Genomic DNA, 21,667 nt, shown 5'->3' on the forward strand with positions numbered 1-21,667 from the left:
TGCTGTGTAGATTACAAAGCAGCGTCCTCAGACTGCACAGTGGACCTTCCAAGCTTTACTGCGAAATAAGCTTCCCAGATCCCTGAATTGTTGAGAACATCTCGCATAACATGAAGTAGACATGCAATGCAAGTGCAACCAGAGAACCTTATGACCATGATTTCCCAGTAGAGCCTCCACTTCAATTGCAATAGAAAACGACCAGGAACCTCAGATTGATGCAAATCAAACCTCGCGTTTGATTTTCCTTTGGCTCCATCCTGTTGTGCAGCCATGATGAGTTTTCTTGATAAGCACTAAAGAAGGTGCTTCCCATCCCCATTTTTAGCTGCTACACCCAGAACAAGAATGGGCAAGAAAAGTAGCAGTTTCATGTTTCCCAAGTCCACTTGTTTATATCGACCTCAGCTGTCATCTCAGCTCTTGGAACTCCACCGAGTGCAATGCTCCATGTCTTGTTTTAGGTTCAGAGCTCTAGGCGTCGACAAGGAGTGCCTTTTACCTTTTTTGAGCAGCATATGATGTTAACGGCCTCAAGTTGCATTCAGATACCTTGTCAGAAAGCAAAAACTTCAAAATTTCCCCAACACGTGGAGCAGATAAATCCTGCAAATGTAGCATGGTCAGTGACTTATACTAGAATAAGTGTAATATAAAAACTTCAATGAAGAATGCAAAACTAATATTATACTCAGAAGGTACTAACTACTCCACATTTTGTGAGCATCCAGACTCGTTCACTTCATGCAGTGATTGCTTTTTAATTGAGATTTATTCTGTTACCATAAATTGTTCAAGTATTTAGATGTAGACCTGACAAACAAGGTAGATACCATGAAACAGAGTTTGGTACCATGATATGTATACTAGGCTACAAGCCACTGCTAAATAGCTATCTCAATAAACATATTTCTATCCGCAAAGGAGGTATGGCAATTACAAACACCAAGTTAACTCCAAACACCAAGACCGTTTCAAGATTACAAACAAGCATGCAAATTTCGAGTCTTTAGTGATATTGGTGACCAGTCTTTCTTTTTCCTCTTCTACTTGGCTTCTCCTGTTGTAGACCAAACTTGAGCTTAACACGACAGTACACGAATTGTTTCACAACTTCCTTCCATTTTTAGATTAAAAAAACAAGATTGGTACTCCCTCCATTTTTATTTAGTTCGCATATTAGCTTTGGTCAAAGTCAAGCTTTACAAACTTTGACCAAGTTTATATACAAAAATATTAAGATATACAATAACAAATCAACAACATTAGATTTATTATTAAATGTACTTTCACATCGTATAGATTTATTATGATAAATGTCTATATTGTTTTCTATAAACTTGGTCAAACTTTACGAAGTTTGACTTCAGTCAACTCTAATATGCAGAGTAAATAAAAACGGAGGGAGTACTTGAAATAGAGGGTGTGCACGATTCTTTCTGCAAAAGCCACCAGCAGCCTTTGTATGAAATTATCTTTTTTATTCTATAAAAAATATGCACATTCATCCAAAGTGCTTTTGCCGAGGAAAGACTGTTTATGCAAGAAACAAGCAAAGCCTATGTTGCAGGCTTGCAGCATAAAAGTTGCCAGTTACGAATATGTTACAGTAACGCTTAATATCCTTGCTATGCCTATATTGCAGGCATGCAGCATGGCATAAGGCATAACACAAAAGGTGGAACCTGAAGATCAAGCAGTTAACATGCTGAAGCAGAAACAATCACTTCAAATGGTTATATTTAAGGTCTGACTGTTGAATTCAACAACACAGTGTAAAAGTTTCAACAGCTGCAGGTTTGCCTCTGTTGCCAATGAGGCTTCCTTGCAGCACATTTGATTTTCCATTCCAGAAACAATGACTCTGGTGGTGCTTATCTATTATCCTGGACACCTCAGCAACATCCCCAATTGATTAACATGAGTTTTATTATAATCCTTTCCCCACCGCTGCGGTCAATCTCTATTATCCCCCAAAAAAAGAGCAACCAGAAGGAGCTCTGTCTCTTCATTAAGTACAAAAAGAATTGGCTAGTTGATAAGGGAAACCAGCCGAAAACCAACTTCATTGTCTCAGTCATAATCAAGATTTGGGACATCTATCATGCCAATAATACCACTAGCATACTAATGCGGTAATCAATTTTGGCCAGTATAACCAAGGCAAGGCGTCTGTTCTCTCAAATTGCATGTTAGTATGCTACTGCTAAGCTCTGGTTTCAGGTCAAGACGGTGCAGATAAAACAACTTAAAAAAATTTCCTTTTCATATATCTACAGTCACGGCTGACATCAACTCGTACCTTGTTGAACTACAATAATGACACTAGTCATGTTCGATTGTCCGTTGCTTATGCAGCTATTGACTTTAGCAATGAGCAAGAGAGCATATAGAGATCACAGCCAATAATCAATAATCAGCAACAAGATCCACACTTGATGGGAACAACAGGTAGTGTCATGCAGCTATTGACTTTAGCAATGATCAAGAAAGCATATAGAGCTCACAGCAAATAATCAATAATCAGCAACAAGATGTCACACTTTATGGGCACAACAGGTAGGATAAGCATGAGAGGAAAACAAGCTGGATAAACATATCTTGCTAGTGGGCAGCTAGGTATAGCTAGCATAAATCAATGGCATGTACTATTGTTCGTTGCTTATGACATAGATCACTGTTTGAAAGTGATCAATTTGTCGCAAGACAATACAACATGCGAGAAGCAACTGTGTGTTATCACACGTCAATTTGGTGACTGAATGGGATTAAAGGCCAGAAGTATGTCTAGAAAGGTGGCGCTTGAATCAAAACGTGCAAACAACATTGGCCACCTTCAGGTGAATGTGTTTTGAGGTACTGCAAGATAAACAAAAAGAAATAAGCATTCAGCATAGTTTACAAGTCAACTTTCACACTCAGGGAAAATAGCTTCAAAACGTGCAAAAACATCCTGATGTGCAATTTGAAGGTTAAGAAATGTTAGTGAGAAAAATTGAGGTATAGTTGGTGTGTGCAACATCTCCTCTTAAACCTTACTAACAATTCAACCCGGCAATCCGACCCATGGGTTCAGCCACCCATGGGCACCCGACCCGAATGGGTAGGGTATGGGTCGCCATCTTCGCCCATGGGTACCCTGATTAGTCATGGGTTCCCATCCGTGGGTCACCCGATTAACTGACATGTGGGCCCATGTGTAGTTAAATCCCAGCCAACACATTGAGCCAGTCCAGCACCAAAGTCCACTCGTGACCCAACTCCTAAACCTAAACAACGTAAATTTATACACACAGCCCAACCGGCCAGAGTACCAGAACCACCACATACCGGCAGCATTTCGTGGAATCATTTTTCCCTTGTCTCATTTTTTTTTTTGAGGGGCTTCCCTTGTCTCATTTACAAGTGTGTACAGGCTATAAATAGCATAAGGCCAACTTCTACCAGCCCATGTAGACGCAAGAAGCTATAATGGGCCACGGGTGCCTCTACCCAACGCATCAGCAACGCAGCAAATTTAGTCCCACCTCGGCTAGCTAACATGGTTGTGAGCACTCGAAGTCTATAAATTCGCAAGTGACTGCTCAGTTATCTGTACTTGCTCATGGGTGAGAGATGGACCAGATAATGGGTTCGGGCATTGGTCTGGTTGTGGTTAACCCGACCAAACCCGACCCGACTGCCAGGTTGACTAACAATGTGCAATCAGCAACCTTGTCCAGGAATTATCTTTAAAAAGGGCAACCTGGTGCATGTAGCTCCCGCTTGCGCAGGGTCCAGGGAAGGGTCCGACCACTTTGGGTCTATAGTACGCAGCCTTTCCCTACATTTCTGTAAGAGGCTGTTTCCAGGACTTGAACCCATGACCTCATGGTCACAAGGCAGCAGCTTTACCACTGCGCCAAGGCTCCCCTTCTCCAGGAATTATCTTTGCTAGTCCTAAAACACTTGAGAGCAAATTGTAGGTCCTTTCATTCTGGGCACTATTTGGCTTATTTTACCAGACTTCGCCTATGTTGTTGGTCTCTAGACAGTCTTTAGTCTTTACTTTGTGATACGGAACAATACGGGTGCGTGAAATTTTTTTCCTATGGATCAACTGCATAGAACAAAATATTTCCTATAATAATCAGTAAACTACAGAGGAATATGGGTATAGAAGTCCGGAATGATGATATACGAGATAAGAGTTGGGGTAGCACCAATTGAGGAGAAGCTTGTCCAACATCGTTTGAGATGGTTTGGGCATATTCAGCGCAGGCCTCCAGAAGCTCCAGTGCATAGCGGACGGCTAACGCGTGCGGAGAATGTCAAGAGAGGGCGGGGTCGACCGATTTTGACATGGGAGGAGTCCGTTAAGAGAGACCTGAAGGATTGGAGTATCGACAAAGAGCTAGCTATGGACAGGGGTGCGTGGAAGCTTGCTATCCATGTGCCAGAGCCATGAGTTGGTTGCGAGATCTTATGGGTTTCACCTCTAGCCTACCCCAACTTGTTTGGGACTAAAGGCTTTGTTGTTGTTGTTGTTGTTTGTTGGATCAACTGCATAGAACAAAATATTTCCTATAATAATCAGTAAACTACAGAGGAATATGGGTATAGAAAACGTAGGCTAAGAAGAGCTTCTGCCTGCATATATATGCAGTTGTTGGAGAATAAGGATATATAAGTGCAAAGGGAAGCATCTATAAACACTGAAACGTAACTCCTGGCCAGTGTGAAATATCTGCAGTTGTTGGAGTATAAGTATATTTAATTTCAATAAAATGCAATGTGAAACGCTGAAACCTAACTTGCAGCCAGTTATGCTGTAACATCACACAATATAGGTGTAAGCAAAGACTGTGAGACACTGTAAATTGAGACTATGAATCAATGATTCAGGCGTCATTTTATTCACAGTAAAAGTCTGCTCGGATTATGATGCCACGTAGCTTAAAAACAAATAACCATAATTCATGGTCTGACCATTAAGGAGTACTTCTTTTCATGTTATCTCTGGGTAAGCGGCTGAAAATATACATCTAATCCAGACAAGATTGACTGAATTACCTAAGATGCTAGAGAATATTTTTTTTATAAAATGCCTTACAACCTGATCACATATTAAATGGATGAGGCATTGCAGCACTTTTGAATAGTGAATAGAGGCTCGTTGTTTCTTCTACACAACAATTGCACTACTACCATAATTCAAATTTTAGATGTGTCCTTGTCTTTGTTGTTGTCCAAGTTCACTAAATCAAAGATTAAATGCCTGCGTCTGCCACAAAAGTATGCCAACTTATGCAAAAAGAACATAAATTTATGAATAGCAGTCAATGCAATAAGAATAGAGGTGTGTACTGACCTGTTATTGAACAAATACGCCGGAAGGGCATACAAAACCATGCTTCCACATCATGCCAAGTATCGTATCAGCCTCGGATCTTCTTCCGCAGCTCAGATATGCTTTGTGCATAATCCAGAAGGTCTTCTTTGTCCGGTCAAACCTAAAATACTCCATCTCATCCAACACCCCATGCATCTCTGCCAGTCGATGGTGCTTCCCATACATCACCATCTTGCAGTGGTATAAACTCCGGCACAGCTTCCATCCGGCCTCCTCAGCCTGCCAGACAAAGTGTGCGAGTCTGTCGACAGCGTCACACTGGAAATAGTTGGTTATGACAGACCGCATCACCTGTGTTGTGGTGACTGTGGTATTGCGTTCCAATGCCTCAGCAATCCTTCTTTCCATCCCCTCAACCAACCCCTCCTTGGCATACACCCTAATTAACAACACATTGAGCCAGGGCCTATAATCCTCAGGACGCAACTTCAGAAGCAACTCCTCGATCTTTTGAATCCTATCTACATGTGCAAACTTGCAATATGCACATAGCATTGCACGTATATGCACTATATCAACCTTGCCAGCATGCTCACGAGCACGCTCATAAGCCAGCTCCATCTTATAAATCTTCCCAGCATGTGAGTAACCTCTTAACATCAACAAATGTGTAGTGGTGTCTGGAACAACTCCACCTGCCATCATTTCATGGAACGCAGCTTCCATTTTGTCCCACATCCATGCCGTGAGGTAGCCAGCGATGACTGCATTGTAGGTACCAATTGTACGGGGCTGTCCTGAGGCATCCAGCGACTGGAGTGTGGCCTCCATGTGGTCGACGAGGAGGGAGCGACCGAAGAGAGCGATGAGGATGTTGAAGGAGTCCGCATTGGGCGGACCACACCGTGGATCACGCCGCAGCGCGTGGAAGGCCTCGACGCAGCTATTCACAAGGCCACTGTGCATGTAGGCGGCCATGAGGGCATTGTAGAGCGCCTGGTCGGGGCAGTAGGCGCTGGAGGCGTCGGTGAAGATGTTGGCCGCGGCGGTGGGGTCGCGGGCGCGGCTGGCAAGCGAGATGGCGACGACAAACTCGGGGAGCGTGGGCGGCGGCGAAAGCGTGCGGCGAAACGAAAAGACCGCGAGGCCGAGGTAAGGCTTGGGGCGGAGGAGGGACAGGAGCTCGAGGGAGGCGAGCGGCGAGACTGCGAGGAGGGTGGGGAATGAATGGGCGTGGAGGGCGGGCAGGGGGTCGGGATCCGAGACGGGCAGAGCCAGAAGAGAGGCGGCGAGGGAGGAGACGGCCGCGCGGAGGTGGGAGGCCGTGAAAGGCGGGAGCGGCGTGGAGGCGGGCGAACACGGCTGCGGCCAGGGCGCGGGATGAAACGGCGGCGGGGAGGTGGACGACGGGATGGAGGTGGAGGGGATCGCGTCGGGGGGAATGGGCACGGATGTGTAGGGGAGATGGACCGAATGGTGGAGGTGGCGGCGGCGAAGCAACGGGAGGAAGTGGCGAGCGGGGTGGCGGGACATGGGAGGAGGAGGGATTCGGCGGCGGCGGCGGCGGCGCGATGGGTTTTAGGGATCGATGTGGGGGGAGAGGAAGAAGAGGGGCAAAGGCGGCCAGCTCGGCGTAGCGTTTTTGCGTCACCTCAACAAGCTGACAACTTGGAGACGGCTCGGCCTGGCCTGGTTGAAGAGTGCTCTTTACGGGCCTGGCTGGTCAGACCAGTGATGTGGGCTTAACGGGCCTGCAGTGATGTCGACTTGACGGGCCTTGCTGGTCAGACCAAGTGAGAGAGGTTTCTCAAAAAAAAAGTGAGAGACGAGCAACTCTCAAATCCAGGGTTTCGAGATGGAAAACTCTTTAAAACATCCGCCACGCTCCTCGCATGCCACACGCCACGCGTCCCCGTGGAGACCATCTATCACGCGTTTTTCTCCCTTAGGCTGGTTATAGTGGGAGTAATTTATACTAGTGTCATGCATATGACATTAGTCTAAATTACTATTTTCATGGTGCAAAGTATCATAGTAGTAGTGTCATAGAATGTTTCATTTATTGCCTTATAGACTCATTTTACCTCGGGAAGCGCTATGTTACAATAACATACTTCCTCCGTCTCAAAATAAGTGTCTCAACTTTATACTAACTCTAGTACAAAGTTGTACTAAGCTTGACACACTTATTTTGGGACGGAGGGAGTATTATGTTATTCCAAACACCTCTCATCTCATTAAATACTTGTCACATAAGCAAAATTGTCTTGGGGTATGTTAAGTTACTACCTAAGTTATCCCATTATGACTAGCCTTATCTCTCGCGGTTACGGGAGAGCCATTCGTTTCCCTTTCCATCGGTGGCCTTATCCTTTGGACGTGAAGCCGCCATCGCACACCACTCGCTACCTCTCCCGGCCAATATGCAGCAAGCTCCGCGGCCGAAATAGTGCACATCGGAGTTCCTAGGCGGTTGATGCGAGCTCGCCACGCACCACTGCCGTGTTTCACAGTAGCAGCACGAGCTAGCCACGCACCGCTCGTCTCAACGACTGTTGGTGCTTTAACGCAGCAACTCGTCCCCGACCGCCTCGCTGCGTTGCAACCTCGTCGGGGGCTGCTGGTGCTGCAAGTCACGGGGCGGCGGAGCTGCAATGGAGCGCTCGCCGTGCTCCAATGAGTGCTCGTCAGCGCTCCCTCCCGGCGCTACAATGGAGCGCTCCTCGGCGCTGCAATGGAGCGCTCGCCGACCACCGGTGCTGCGATGAAAGCTCTCGGCGCCGGCCTCCGGGTGCTGCAATGAAGCCCTCATCGCCAACTACCGACGTTGCAATGGAAGCCACGGGTGATGCAATGAAGCCCTCGTCGCTGGCCGCCGGTGCTACAACGAAGCCCTCGTCGCTGGCCACCATGCTGCAATGAAGCCACGTCGTCACCGGCCACGGGGGTGGTTCTCCTACCATGTAGCAGCACTGGAGCGACGGTGCTGGAGAGGTGTGCTGCGTGCGACTTGTCTGTGTTTGCTGACTCGAGAGGAGAAAGCCGGGAGCAAGCTGATGCGTTTGACCCCATCTACGGGTAGGGAGGATGAATCGAATGGCTGCGGACCCGACTGGTTTCTCCCGAAATCAGTCGGTTGATTTGTAGCAGTGGCCTTACGAGATGCGGTTGACGTTTGTATGTGTTCGCACTCCTTTGTCTCAAAAAATTGTGTTTGTACTCATTTCTGGCAAACCTCCTGTCAAACGAGACATTCTGCCATGACAGGCGACTCGGGTGAAGCGCATTCGAGAAGGTAAAACATGAAAAAAAAACAAGAGACATGGAGGAAACACTCGGTAGCAAGGCACACATGGGGTCTGACAGTGACCAATTCTAGCTCTCCCAAGGTAATGCAAGTTATCATGACTCAATCGGCAAGCGACACACCGATTCGGTTTGATATTTGAGTCGGCATGCCGTCATGTCCTAGTTGGAAGGTTCTACCCGGTATGCCGTCATGTCTCAGCCGGTAGGTTCTATCAGGCTGATGTTATGCCCAGTCAGCAGGAGGCCATTGTGCTCCACCCGGCTTGTTGTTATACCTATTCAGCAAGCCATCATGCTTAGTGCCTAGTCATACCACAATATAGCAGGCAGTTATGTTGATGGCTCAAGGACTTGGAGGACAGCATATGAAAACTTGCACCAGAACGCCTTGAAGATGGCCTCAAAAGGTGACGTGTTCAACATGAAAGTTTTTCCCCTCAAAAAATATGAAAGTTGTGTGTGTCATCAAGACATATAAGTTTCCTTTTGGAGTTATTGCAATCCAGATTAGTGTGCAACTTGTAGAGTCATGATAAGACGCGAACAACTTAGTGTGCTACTTGCTGGATTCCGACCTCAAGATAAAGATGGGCCAATCGAGCCATCAACACGGCCTTAGATGGAGAAGTGGCCTGCGTTGGGTTATTCTTATCATTGAGACAAACAAGTTTGATGTTAGACTCAACTCCATTCGAGTTAGTATATGATTTCTACGACCCACACAAGAAGCAGGACAAAGGTATGGGACAGATCCGAGCCAAATCCGAGTTGGTTTAGAACTAGAGCTTTTAGGACGTGAATTGATGTAATTTTCTTGTAAGGAAAACCTAAACGAGTCCTTACTTGTACGGGAAGTCCAGTCGCCTCATAAATATGTGGTTGAAGCCGCAGGCTGACCTGCTCGAAGTCTTGAGATCGGATGTATCATGTTAAAGCACGACGGAAGCACACACTAATGTAAGACCAATGTTCGGATTGGCACCAAGAAAAAACTTGATTTAATGTAGACATAATTTTTTACTAAAGTGTTTCGGTTTTCCGAACTTATGTCACCTTTAACCTATTTGTATGTTTTTTAGGGGGGGGGGTATCCTCCTGACTGAGGTGCCCTGTGTAATAATTTATCTTAGGAAATCTTTTCCGGCCCGCAGCTCAGCATCTTTCCTACCGACCTGCACCTCGGCTTGACAAAACACACGCCACATCTGGACTAGTTTCTGAGCAGTGCGACGCTAGACGCCTTTAAAGCATCGGCAATATTAACGGGGGGCTGAGACTATAGCCGAACCCATCAAAAGCCAAGGTACTCCGAGGAGTCCTCGGCAAAATGTTCTCGGATATTGCTTTATATGCATCAGTTTTGAATTGTGTCTTCGGTCAATAGTTGGGTTGCCCAGCTCTTGTGATTGCCTCCTACATTCCGCTTTTGTTCGGCTAGGTGTGCAAAGGGAGAACCACTGCGATTGTACTTCGGATTTAACTGGTCAAGTACCTCGGTGGAGAAAGCCGAAAACTGACTGTCACAATGCGCGCAAATTGGTCAGCAATCCAACGGCTCTGTCAAACTATAGATCGATAGAGGTTACCCCATGGGCCTTTCATAAAATTGGCCGAAGTGTTAATGGCTTGACCTCGGCTGATGCTGAACACTAACCTGGGGCTAGTAACTGGCCTCCTAACTTTAAGCTCCTATGACTAAGTGAAAGTTATAAAGCCTAGATATCTGATTGCCTTGTTTCCACTAACACAAGTGCCTCCGGCCACCTAGACATCGGCTAAGGCTTGTCTTGTTAATGCGGAAACACCCTGTGTAGCATCTACAAAGGGGTAGAAGCCGACGATGGGTCACTCTCAAATGATAAATGATCATAAAGGAGTCAAAAAAGCATATAGCATAAAAGCATTTTGATACGTCTCCAGCGTATCTATAATTTTTGCTTGTTCCATGTTGTTATATTATCATTCTTGAATGTTTTACAATCATTTTATACCACCTTTATATCATTTTTGGGACTAACCTATTGACGTAGTTGAAGGAAATATGCCCTAGAGGCAATAATAAAGTTATTATTTATTTCCTTATTTCATGATAAATGTTTATTATTCATGCTAAAATTGTATTAACCGAAAACATAATACATGTGTGAATACATAGACAAACATAGTGTCACTAGTATGCCTCTACTTGACTAGCTCATTGATCAAAGATGGTTAAGTTTTCTAACCATAGACATGAGTTGTTATTTGATCAATGGGATCACATCATTAGGAGAATGATGTGATTGACTTGACCCATTCCATTAGCTTAGCACTTGATCATTTGTTTACTGCTATTGCTTTCTTCATGACTTATACATGTTCTTATGACTATGAGATTATGCAACTTCCGAATACCGGAGGAACACTTTGTGTGCTACCAAATGTCACAACATAACTGGGTGATTATAAAGGTGCTCTACAGGTGTCTCGGATGGTACTTGTTGAGTTGGCATATATCAAGATTAGGATTTGTCACTCCGATTGTCGGAGAGGTATCTCTGGGCCCTCTCGGTAATACACATCACTATAAGCCTTGCAAGCATGATAACTAATGAGTTAGTTACGGGATGATGTATTACAGAACGAGTAAAGAGACTTGCCGGTAATGAGATTGAACTAGGTATTGGATACCGACGATCGAATCTCGGGCAAGTAACATACCGATGACAAAGAGAACAACGTATAGTGTTGTGCGGTTTGACCGATAAAGATCTTCATAGAATATGTAGGAACCAATATGAGCATCCAGGTTCCACTATTGGTTATTGACCGGAGACGTGTCTCGGTCATGTCTACATAGTTCTCGAACCCGTAGGGTCTATGACGATCGGTTTTATGAGTTTATATGTTTTGATGTACCGAAGGTAGTTAGGAGTTCTGGATGTGATCACGGACATGACGAGGAGTCTCGAAATGGTCGAGACATAAAGATTGATATATTAGAAGCATACATTTGGACATCAGAATAGTTCCGGGTGAAATCGGGATTTTACTGGAGTACCGGAGGGGTTACTGGAACCTCCCGGGGGCTAATGGACCTTGTTGGGCCATAAGGGAAAGAGAGAGGGGCTGTCCTAGGGCAGGCAGCACGCCCCCTTCCCCCTGTCCGAATTGGACTAGGAGAAGGGGGGCGGCGCCCCCCTTTCCTTCTCTTTCTCTCCCTGCTTTTCCCCTCCTAGTAGGAGTAGGAAAGGGAGGAATCCTACTCCTACTAGGAGGAGGATTCCTCCTCCTAGGCGCGCCAACAAGGGTCGGCCAGCCTCCCCCTTGCTCCTTTATATACGAGGGCGGGAGGGCACCTCTAGACACACAAGTTGATCACAAAGATCTCTCTCAGCCGTGTGTGGTGCCCCCCTCCACCATAATCCACCTCGGTCATATTGTAGCGGTGTTTAGGCGAAGCCCTGCTGCGGTAGCTTCATCAACATCGTCACCACGTCGTCGTGCTGACGAAACTCTTCCCCGAGCTCTACTGGATCGTGAGTTCGCGGGACGTCACCGAGCTGAACGTGTGCTGAACGCGGAGGTGTCATACGTTCGGTACTGAGGATCGGTCGATCTTGAAGACGTACGACTACATCAACCGCGTTATCATAACGCTTCTGCTTAACGGTCTACGAGGGTACATGGACGACACTCTCCCCTCTCGTTGCTATGCATCACCATGATTCTGCGTGTGCGTAGGAATTTTTTTTAAATTACTACGTTCCCCAACAGTGGCATCCGAGCCAGGTTTTATGCGTAGATGTTATATGCACGAGTAGAACACAAGTGAGTTGTGGGCGATACAAGTCATACTGCTTACCAGCATGTCATACTTTGGTTTGGCGGTATTGTTGGATGAAGCGGCCCGGACCGACATTACGCGTACGCTTATGCGAGACTGGTTCTACCGACGTGCTTTGCACACAGGTGGCTGGCGGGTGTCAGTTTCTCCAACTTTAGTTGAACCGAGTGTGGCTACGCCCGGTCCTTGAGAAGGTTAAAACAGCACCAACTTGACGAACTATCGTTGTGGTTTTGATGCGTAGGTAAGAACGGTTCTTGCTCAGCCCATAACAGCCACATAAAACTTGCAACAACAAAGTAGAGGACGTCTAACTTGTTTTTGCAGGGCATGTTGTGACGTGATATGGTCAAGACATGGTGCTATATTTATTGTATGAGATGATCATGTTTTGTAACAGAGTTATCGGCAACTGGCAGGAGCCATATGGTTGTCGCTTTATTGTATGCAATGCAATCGCCCTGTAATTGCTTTACTTTATCACTAAGCGGTAGCGATAGTCGTAGAAGCAATAGTTGGCGAGACGACAAGATGCTACGATGGAGATCAAGGTGTCACGCCGGTGACGATGGTGATCATGACGGTGCTTCGGAGATGGAGATCACAAGCACAAGATGATGATGGCCATATCATATCACTTATATTGATTGCATGTGATGTTTATCCTTTATGCATCTTATTCTGCTTTGTTTGACGGTAGCATTATAAGATGATCTCTCACTAAATTTCAAGATAAAAGTGTTCTCCCTGAGTATGCACCGTTGCCAAAGTTCATCGTGCCGAGACACCACGTGATGATCGGGTGTGATAAGCTCTACATCCATCTATAACGGGTGCAAGCCAGTTTTGCACACGCAGAATACCCGGGTTAAACTTGATGAGCCTAGCATATGCAGATATTATCACATCCCTGGCCTTGCTATGCACTTGGGCTAGCTTGGTTGCTGCATCATGTCTAAATTTCTTTTAAACTTGAAATGGGGATGACAAACCCTAGCACTAAATAAAATGCAATTAGGATCAAAATAAAAACATTTTCAATGAACCCAGAATGCCCTTTAGAAAAGTTCATTATTTTTGTTAAAGGTGAAAACCCCTGCCAACAATGATGCACATATTTCTAGGCCATTCTGGATTTTTGAATTAAATCCTATTGTATTTGACTTTGGGCATTTAAATACTATAAATAATTTAAATGTTCAAATAAATGTTGGAAATTGTTAAGGGTCACTGAAATAATTCAGAAAGCACCCATAATTGTTTCCAGGATTTTATGAAATGGTTTGGTATTATTACTAAATCAAAACAAATAGCAAAAACTAGAAAACAGAAAGTAATAGAAAACAGGAGAGAGAGGAAGACTACCTGGGCCACTTACCTGCAGCCCACCTAGCGCCCCACCTGGCCCAGCAATGCGGCTGAGGCCCAGCACAGCTCCCCACCGTCTTCAACCTCTGCCGGTAGGCAGAGGCATGTCGACGCGCCCGCGCCCGAGCACCACCTCATGCTTCCCCGGCCACCTCCTGCTTCCCCGGCCCCTCCTAGACGACGCCACGGAGCGCCACGCCGCCCCTGGCTCTCTCTCACTCTCCTTGCTCCTTTCCCCCCTCCTTTGTTTCTCGCACGCAGCCACCGAGCGGAGCCCGTCGCCGCCGTTCGCCATAGCCGCGGCCACCGGCCACCCCATGCACCGCCGACGCGCCAAGAAACTCCACCAGGACGCTCTCGTCCTCCTCGACGTCTCACGCGACCAGAAGGGCCCCGAGCAGTCGCCATCATCATCGTCTTCAAGCTTCGGCCCCGACGCCCTTCTCCGTCGATTCGGCCACTCCGGCGCGCCCCCGAGCCCACTAACCATCCCTGCAGCTCCGCGGTGAGCCTTTGACCCGATTCCCCCTTCCCTCGTCGTCCTTCGCGAGCTCTAGCCCCGATCCCCAACCATGACCGAAGCATCTCGCCGTCGGCCATGGCGTAGCCGTGGCCATAGCCACCGCAGCTCGTTCCCGAGCCCACCGTCGAGCTCAGCACGATCGCATGAACCCGTAAACACCCACGACACCTCCTCCAGTGCTCTGTAACACCACCCCGAGATTGCCTGAACTCCGGCGGCCGCAAAAGAGCTCGCCGCCGTTAACTCCGGCCACCCCAGCACCAAACACCGCCACCGTTGGATGCGCCACATCGCCAGCTACTCGTAGCACCCACCCGCGCATCAAACCGTGGCCGGAGCAGCGTTTCCGACGCTCTCCGTCGTCTCGACCTCGCCGGCGGCTAGACGCCGGCGGGTTTGACCCGCTAACCGTTGACTGGGTGGGCCCAGTTTGACCCCTGGGTCAATGACATGTGGGCCACCCTTGCTAATTTTAGTTAGATTAGTTTAGCCCTAATTAACCTGGATTAGTGACTAACCTAACACTAGCTAACCCTGTTTAGTTAGTCAACTAACCACTCACATGCGGGCCCAGGCCCATTGACAGTTTAGTTAGTATTAACTTAATTCTGTTAACTAGTTGTTACACTGACATGTGGACCCCACTGGTCAGGTTTGACCTGAACCCGCCCATTGACCTGCTGACGTCACTATGAGGTCATGCTGACGCAATAATTCCTTTCTGGAATTTAAATAAATCTTAAATGATTTATTATTTTCAGAAAATGTCCAAAACTTCTAAAATTCATAGAAATTCAACCGTAACTCCAAATGAAATAAATTATATATGAAAAATGATCAGAAAAATCCAATCTATCCATCTGCACTGGTTTCATGCATGTTTACACAACTTAACCTTGCTGTTTAGTGAAAAACATGATAATGCACTATTTGAATTCATAGTTTGAATTTGAATTTGAACCTAGTGTTCAAACCAGCACCATTTAACTTGTTGCTAGATGCATTAGCCCAAACACATTCATATTGCCATGTCATAGCATGCATCATATTGTGCATTGCATTGATCGTGTTTCTTCTGTGTTTGCCGATGTTGTTCCCCTTCGATAGACGTTGTACCGACGATGTGATCGTTGACACTGATGAAGACTCAATGTTATCTTCAGAAGTGCCAGGCAAGCAAAACCCCCTTGTTCATTCCGATAAAATCCCACTCTCTCGCTCCTGCTCTCTTTTACTGCATTAGGACAACAACGATTCATCTGTTACTTGTTGCGGTAGCTGAACCCCTTTATCCTTTGCATGACCTGTCATTGCCATAGTAAATAGATGAAACCCACTAGCATGAGTAGAAGTTGTTTGAGCCCTGATGTGCCTACTCATTCATGCTTGTTTGTCATGCCTGCTACTGCTTAGAGTTGAGTCAGGTCTGATTCATCGGGGATGAATCAGAGGTGTGTGAACATGTCCTACCGTTGAGAGCTAAGTGTGTGAACACGATTTGGTAAAGGTAGCGGTGAGAGGCCATGTAGGAGTACATGGTGGGTTGTCTCATTGCAGCCGTCCTCAGGAACTGAGTTCTGTGTTTGTGATCCATGATCAGTTACTACCACACATTGGGCTCCGGGCACTCCAAGCTCTCTCGACTTATTAATCAACTCGATCTCTGTCCAGGAGTTGCAACTAGTTTCTGGTGTTTGTAGGTAGTGTTAGTAGTCTACCAAGTGGCACCCGGTACAGGTGGGCTTGGGACAGACTAGGCACAGTGGCATGGTGTACCAAGTGGCACCCGGATGGTGGGCTTGGGAACCCTGCACACATCGTTTGGGGCCGTGAGCGACACCCCGACCGGATCTCCTTGCGGATGGAACCCGAATAGGCGATAAACCTGGACTAGAGACTTGTTCGGTTAGTCAGGTTGTGGCCGACTCCCTTGCCCGGCTTCCGCTTGAAGGTTGCCGAGGTACATGACGTGTACAGGGTGATAAGTGGCGAGAGCGTGTGTGAAGAAGTACACCCCTGCAGGGTTATCACTATCTATTCGAATAGCCGGATTCCTCGGATATGGAAACTTGGACCCCTTGCATAGTTCATAGACAAGTGAAAGTGGATACTCTAAAATACACAAGATAAGCGTGAGTGCTATGGATGGCGCTCTTGTAGGGAGACGGGAGCGGATCCATAGTGGTGTATTGATATGGTGAATATGTGGACTCGTGTGCGCCACCTCAAAAGAGTTGCTTGCAGTCGTAGTTTAGGATAGCCACCGAGTCAAAGCTGGCTTGCTGCAGTCAAACCCCACCATCCCCTTTGTTGATAATGATGCATATGTAGTTAGTTCTGATGTAAGTCTTGCTGGGTACATTTGTACTCACGTTGCTTAATTTATGTTTTTGAAGAGAGACTTCAGTCTCACTAGTAGTTCCACGTGGACTTCGATGTTTAGCTTGTTACCTCAGCTACGATCTTGTGCCCTCGGCAGGATCTGGTAGATAGTCAGGCTTCTCAGCCTCTTTCATTTGTAGATGTCTGTACTCAGACATGTTTAGCTTCCGTTTGTGTTTTGACTTGTATGCTCTGATCGTTGGGTCATGAGACCCCTGTTTGTAATATCTCGCTCCTCGGAGCCTATTGATTAAATACTTGAGTCGTAGAGTCATGTTGTGATGCCATGTTGTATCTGCACATATCGAGCATATTGTGTGTATGATATTGAAATGCTTGGTATGTGTGGGATCTGACTATCTAGTTGTTTATCTTTAGTAGCCTCTCTTACCGGGAAATGTCTCCTAGTGTTTCCACCGAGCCATGGTAGCTTGCTACTGCTCCGGAACACTTAGGCTGGCCGGCATGTGTCCTTCTTTGTTCCTGTGTCTGTCCCTTCGGGGAAATGTCACGCGATGAATACCGGAGTCCTGTTAGCCCGCTACTGCCCGGTTCACGGTCCTGCTAGCCCAGTGCTACAGCCTGGATTCACCCGCTGATGACCGACACGTTCGATGCTGGGTCATGGATGCCTGTCCCTGTAAGTTTGTGCCACTTTGGGTTTACGACTAGCATGTCAGCCCGGGCTCCTTATCATATGGATGCTAGCGACACTATCATATACGTGTGCCAAAAGGCGCAAACGGTCCCGGAAAAAGGTAAGGCGACACCCGTGGGAATACCGTGCGTGAGGCCGCAAAGTGATATGAGGTGTTACATGCTAGATCGATGTGGCATTGAGTCGGGGTCCTGACAGCTTTGGTATCAGAGCTTGACTGCCTGTAGGATTACCAAGCCAAACTGGTCAAAGTTGAGTCTAGAAATTCTTTAGTTATATAAGGGAATTGATTGTGGGATGGAACGTAAGGCTCTTTTTACTCCTTATACCTCATGGCCTTCTGATCTGAGTCATCATCTTCTCTTCTACGGGGTTAAGGAACTAGGCTTTCTCCTCTTTCTATCAGGATCACGTGTTACTAATCTGTAGACTTGTAAGATTGTTGGACTTAAGCCTCGTTTCAGTTCCTATTACTTCCGTATGTTAACTGTTGATCTCGAAACCTTGATATTGTGCTTCTGAGTGGTTATGCCACCATTTTTTGTGATTGTCTCAAATCTTTTTGAGCATTTACAGCCGTTATGTTGTCCGAGTCATCCCAGGTTTCTAAATAGTCGGATGCATTTGCAAATCCCTTCCTCCCGTTTCCGATGTGCCTTTGGTCAGATTAATCACACAAATCAGTGAGTTGAGGTACTTTATTGCCTTGATATATATGTTGGAGTTAATAATTATGACCCTAAGTGCTTAGGGGATCATCTAGTGGTCTAGCCATGATCTGTGTTTCCAGTGTGACGATTCTGGCCGTCATTATCGAAAGCATCCCGTGATGCCATTTAGTTAGTAGGTATTCTATTCCTGGGTTTTGAACCCGAGATTCACTCTACTTACTTCATGTTGATAGTGTTTGCTAGTTCCTTTAGGATATTAGTAACTTTGTGATAGTCCTCGAAGTTTGTGGTATCTCCTTCTTCCAAATACTATGAACCGCTTATGGCAGATGTTTATTGGATCAATAGATCACAATTAGAGTACTCTTGAGGAGTTCTCCATTCATAAATCGTGACTCTGCCAGTCCTACCTCTCTGCATGGCTTATCCGGAAGAAACATGTTGAACTTGGTTCGACATACTAATTATGCATCCATAACTCAGAAAATTATATGTTCTTTGAGTTGTCCCTCTTAGTTGTCTTCCGACCCTCGTCTATCAATTGATAGTCAAGAGTATGCGTGCAATCGTTCATCGATACCTATTACTCTTGTGGTCCGTCAAGCCATTCTATTCCGGAATGACTAGGAGAAACAAACTCCAGTACCTCATCCATATCTAGGATTGGGTCAAAACAATTGTACTCCGCAGATCAAAATGCCAATCCAGCTTTTGCTCTGTTCTACCTTGGAGTATTACCATCTTTTATATCGGGATTATTGTAGGAATTGCACACCATCCTATGAAATCTTGGTACAGTGATACTTCTTGCCATCATTGTTCATTCCTCGGTTCCTGTCTTATTGTAACCGGGATGCCGACAAGTGAATCATGGTGTGTGAAATCAATACTGCTAGCAACTCTGTTGCTTGGTAGTTAAATGGACAATAACCTCATTCTTAACGTGTTGGTTCTTGAATCATCATTCTAAGATTGATCGTGCTACCTTGTCCATCTTCCTGGTGCACATTTCGATTGATAAGTTAGGATTTTGTTAAGTCCTCGCTCATTTGATCATATCGTCTTGCCCTGAAAAGCAAGATTGTTCTCGATCTTAGTAACATATCGGTGGTTCGTGATTTTCCGAATATCTTCTCGAAAGTATCACCAGGTTGTCACCTGACTGTTATGTTGAGCTCGTGATCAAGTTGGTTTATCCTGTAAACTACCCTTTCTCCAAGAATCTGTGTTGGGTACCCCTGAGCTAGTTGGCTAAGCTGAACAACAACTTGGAGAGTTGGAAGATGGAAGCTTGTCCGATTTAGTTCATCTTAAGGGATATCCTGTGTGTGTGTGTGTGTGTTGAAGATAGATGATATCTTTATTGGTTGATCCTCGTGATCAATTGTTGGATCTATTATCTTACCCAAACCTTTGATTTGAGTATGGGCTATCGTCAAATCAAATCAGAACCAACGATATTCGTAATGTTGTCTTACTCGTGGTTTTTTCCTCGAGCATACACCATTATATTCTTTGGTCTGACCAATGCTATCGCCGTGTTCACTTAACTATGGAATTCCTTTTAAAAGGAAACCCGGATGAATTGTTGTTGAGCCCATTGACAACATCCTTATCTCCTCCATGATTTTGTTGAACATTAAGCTAGTGTTGGAAACTTGTGTAAGCATTTTCTTCATGCCCCGTTTATGAAGTATATGTTTGGATGAAAGAAGTGACTTCCTTTGATTCACGTGCATTTGATGTAAGTTGCCGTCGTGAATTCGAGAAAGTTTGTTTTTGCTCCTCTGGAATCATCCCAGGTCAGTCATGCATGTGCGAAGTATTCTATGGTCTGATAGACTGATCATCTTCATTCCCTATGTATCCCTAGCACACCAAGCCACTGATTGATTTGTTCAAGGAAAAGGAGTTGCTGTGCAAATACTAGTTCATGCACAAGATTCCTATATCCTCAATGATGGTTCCCTACCAGAACTCGGTAGTGTTTTATTGTAAGACTACCATGTGATCATGTTTGTCTGAGGCAGCATGTTCACACATGTGTAGCAGAACCAGCTCATGTTTTGGAGCTTGCTATCGTAGTTCATTTCCCGAGAATCTCGCAACGTCATTTCGTCGATTTGTGTTGCAAACTTTCATTTTTCTTCCTAGACTCGATGAGTCTGGAATATCTTGACACCAACCAGATCTGAATCTCAGGCAGATATGATGGTTCGAACATTTCCCAAGAACTATAATATTGGTCCCTCGATAACCGGTAAAGGGGATGTCGTGGCCAACACACCCAGCCGGAAGACCTATTATTGTAGTATCTTGTTTGAGGAAGTTGGCCACCTCCCCATAAGGACTTTGTAGGATTTACTCCCTAGTTATGCCTTATGATTTTTGTGTTTCCGAAGTCCGACCTTTACTTGATGTTCTAGATACCAGACCATTTCAAGGAATGGGATACGCTAGTACATCAAGGAGAACATTAGAAGCGGAGTGCTAAATGTCTCTTGGTCAATCATCCAGGTTTTGTTTCCTTAGCCTCGCTAAGGAAAAATCTGAGAAAGTGTTATCTTCCTTTGCATCTGCATCATCCATCATCATTCATCATGGTAGCAAGTTGTGTTGCCAGGATCCTTGACATGGATATTGGTAAAATCTTGATGATTATGGAAATACTCAGGTTCTTGAGAGCACGCACAAGCGCTAGGTGTTATCATCGACACTAATTGGGATGCTCTCAGTTTCCTCGGCAATGCTATGATCTTTTCAAACAGTGAATTCACTCTCTATTGCTGGGTTCTTCCCCAGTTACCAGAATCATTCCCAGCATTTGCATTTTGTTCCCAGCTTGCACCACCAATGTGCCATTCTACCATGGGTCTCCTCCATTTCCGGTGGTAAGCAAATTCATCCATTACGTCGTCTTCAACAAGGTAATCCACATCATCCAAGTCCGAGTATGCCATTCTACCGACCCCCTCCAAACGATCGCTCGAGAATTGCCTTAGGCTGGTTTAAAGAGTTTCAATGATCTCTGAATCAAAGGTAATTCTTTTTGCCACTTAAGGGGATATATCTACGAGTCACCATCCCTAAGGTGCCTCGTTGTGGTATCATGGCAACTCAACTCCTCGCTGCGCTGACAACCGTTTACCACCCTGTTAAGTGTGGAATTGTACTCTACCTGGTAAACCTCCGTCATTTGTTCCACTCCTTTCCGCTAGAGGTGTACTTCGTCTCTCAACTCAAGAGATGCTGCTATGTCTCATTCCGTGAGTTAATCCTGAGTTGTTCGACCTTCGAGAAGAACGATTCTTTTAGGGTCTTTCCTTCCTCTCGTTGTCATGATAGTTGGAGTTCTTAGAGCAAGACTTCGAGACAATGATGGTGAACGAATCAACGTTCAGTTGAAGTGCAACCTGGATCGTGAAGATTGTGCTAGTTTGCGTTCCCCCTTCACCTTACCCTACGCTTGAATCTCGGGACGAGATTTTTGTTTAGTGGGGGTGAGTTGTCACATCCCTGGCCTTGCTATGCACTTGGGCTAGCTTGGTTGCTGCATCATGTCTAAATTTCTTTTAAACTTGAAATGGGGATGACAAAC

General features: G+C 45.8%; 1 pseudogene; it reads right to left on the reverse strand.

The window, feature by feature from the left end:
- Positions 1-542: 542 nt before the first annotated feature.
- Positions 543-6,991, reverse strand: LOC123055347 (pentatricopeptide repeat-containing protein At2g30780-like; annotated as a pseudogene).
- Between the last annotated feature and the right edge of the window lie 14,676 nt (positions 6,992-21,667).

The sequence above is a fragment of the Triticum aestivum genome, chromosome 1A (genome assembly GCF_018294505.1).
Source record: "Triticum aestivum cultivar Chinese Spring chromosome 1A, IWGSC CS RefSeq v2.1, whole genome shotgun sequence".
Taxonomy (NCBI): domain Eukaryota; kingdom Viridiplantae; phylum Streptophyta; class Magnoliopsida; order Poales; family Poaceae; genus Triticum; species Triticum aestivum.